This window comes from Panicum virgatum, chromosome 5N (genome assembly GCF_016808335.1).
Source record: "Panicum virgatum strain AP13 chromosome 5N, P.virgatum_v5, whole genome shotgun sequence".
NCBI lineage: Eukaryota > Viridiplantae > Streptophyta > Magnoliopsida > Poales > Poaceae > Panicum > Panicum virgatum.
The window spans coordinates 38,359,753-38,362,835 of NC_053149.1; positions in this window are offsets into that span (position 1 = coordinate 38,359,753).

The window sequence follows — 3,083 nt, forward strand, 5'->3', positions numbered from 1 at the left end:
GTCAGGAGGGATCCGGGCTCGGACTTCGGTCGCGATCGATGCCAGGATCGCAGGGGCGTCCTCCGCGCTGGAGCGGTGAACGTTCCGGGTTGGGTGCGTACGCCCACGCGTCCTCTGCTCGAGCGGCCGCGCGGTGCCTCACCTACTGCCGGCCTTGGATCACGCTGCGCGCGTCTTAGTGTGGGCCAACGCGACCGTGGATCGGTGGCCTCGGCGGGAGAGGAGCGAATGCCGGCGCCGGGACTGGCGCACCGCCCGCGTTGGCCTGCTACACCGGTGGGGGGAGCTGCACTTCGGACGGTTCCCGCGCACGGTGACTCGCGCCGCCAGCGGGGCACGATGCAGCGGCTTGTCGGCGGTGCAGTGAGGACCTCTCCGCTTGCTGAACAGCGGCGAGTTCCACCAGGTTTCTTACCAGGCGGTGAAGATCCCTTTGGGCCGGATCCTCCAGCTATGGCAGTGTCTACAGGAGGATCACCGCCGCAGCGATGTTCTGGCGTTGCATGCGGGCGTCGTTGATGATGTCGCGGTTGATTCCATGCGCGTGTTGCCGTGTGGAGCCTGCCGAATTTATCCCCTTTGACCCGGAGAGGGCCCGCGGAGGCTGGTCCAAGGGTGGGGGCGTGTGCTGCCGCTGAAGATGAAGATCCTCGCCGTGGGCCTGTGCGTTGGTGAGTGCTTGCGCACGGTGGTCCGTAGGGGTGCGCGTCTGCTGAGACGGCACCACTTCTGGTGGCGAGTCATTGGGAGCATCGGCCATGGCGCATACGAGAGGCTGCGCGGATGCCCCCTCCAGGTTGTTGTGTCCCGAGCTAGAGGAATCGCTCAGGGGATCCTCGTAGCACAAGAGGTTGTGGACGGAGTTGGGGTGGCTTCCCGCCATGCCCATGAACCGGGACGTGGGCTGGCGCCCTTGGGCGGCCTTGTGCATCTCCTGAGCATAGACACTTGTGGAGTTGTGTAGGCCAAATAGGAGCCGCTCCGAGAATGAGCGGGGTGTCGGAAGCGGAGGCCCGCCTGCGAGCTACCGAGAGACGTTGGCCAAAGATTAGAGGACCAAGTTGACGTCCTCGACGGCGGGATTGGTGGCCATCATGAGCGCAATGCGGCGGAGCATCGCACGGGTTGGCTGTGATGGCTTGCGCTTCTTGATTGCCCAGCGAATCGATCGCCAGCGCTTTAGTTTGTGAAGCTTGAGAGGAGGAACGGACTACTCTGTGGCCGCCAGGGTGGCTTCCTCCTCGTGGAGGCGCAATGCACTGAGCTGGTCGGTGACGAACTCCAGACTCCCGAACCGGAAGGTCTGGGAAGGCGGGAATGGTGGAGGTGCCCACGATCCGTTGCGGGGGATCGCGGGAAACTCCAGGGAGCCGAAGCGGATCGTTTCGCTCCGGCTCACTGCCGGGGCGGCGAATGGAGTGATTGAAACCATTCGATCGCCGAAGCAGTGAATGCACAAAGTGCTCCCACGGATGGCGCCAAACTATTGCTGCAGGAAATGGGTGACTACAAAACTACTCGATGGCCCGTTTGTTGTGCGCTTGATCGGATATGGTCTAGCATGCAAAGACTCGAGGATTTAGACTGGTTCAGGCCGAATGTGCCCTACGTCCAGTATGGGGGGTGGTGTTTGTTGGGTATTTTAGCGTCACGAATAAATCCGCAAGCACACGGATACGTTGTAGCTTTCACCTCAGAGTATTCCAAGGGTTATCGAATCCACAGGGAATGTGTGGGCACTCTCTTCTATTCTAATCAGTCCAAGGACACACCAAGATAGGTAGTAGGGTAGAGAGGATTCCTAATATAGTGCTACTGCTGAATTAAAGGTCTATCTCTCGGACACAATACTTGCTTCGGGCACCGGCTTACAACTGGTCTGCCAGTCGACTCCATCCAATAGCTCTATGCTATATCCGAACGTGGAGGATTACGAAGGACCAATAGGGCTGTCACCACCTACAGCCTACCTCTAACAAACCGTGGGATACAAGGGTGTAACACCTGGTTTATAAAAGAACATAAACAGAGCAATCATATACGTGCCAGGATCAAGTCACACGTATATACAACAGAATGAACAGTATATCACAGCACATATCACGTAAAAAGATATAATAAAGCGAATACGAATGTTATTTATTACATTAATGACAAAAATGTCTGATACAGCGGAAGCGAAGTACAAATACGAATAAAACTCTCCGAAGCTAAGCAGGGCGCCACAGGGACGTCGACTGGGAGACGAACGCCTAGAAGTCCTCATAGTCCTGGTAGCGCTGAGCGAACTCCCTCGCGTCGACAGGAACTGAGCAGCAGTAGCGTATCCGAGAGGAAAAAGTAGAGAAGAGGCAAGAGTGAGTACACAACTTGTACTCAACAAGTATAACACAAACCATGAGGCTCTAAGGTTGGCTACTCAACTGCATTAGCTTTTAAGTGTTGGCAAAATTTTATTAAAGCTATTTACTACAAGTTGATGAATTACCATTAACCCAGTTACATAATAATTAATCAGAATTAATTCAGAAACTACTGAGAACCATACCAAAACCACCAAGGTAACCCCGAGAGGCGACAACCCCACTAATCAAAAGGAGGATCTGGGCCGCTCATAACCGTGAGCACGGCTAGTATACCAGTTTTACACTCTGCAGAGGTTGCACATCTTTACCCACAAGTCGTGAGCTACGCCAGTTGTTCATCACATTTCCTTAGGTGAGATGACTAGCAAACTCACTACGAGGCCTTTACAAAGAATCTCGTTGGTAAGGAGTAACCGCGAGGGTCGGATCGGCGACTATGGAGTAGGTCTAGTGGGCGTCATCGACGAGGCCACTCAGTACGAGGGACATAGAAGCTTACCACCCTTGCCCCGTCGGTAAGTTACTCCAAACCAAAAAGACCTAATTATTACGCCAAGACCGTCCCATTCCAGTCTTGTGGTAGCGCTGTTGTCCCAGGTTGTCGCTCTATGAACCGGTCCTTATGGAGAGTGGCCAACCGAGGCAGTAAGCACCGTGCTGGCCCCCTAAACCATGTTTCTAACAAAAACCAATTTTAACGAGACGTGAGCCACTCAA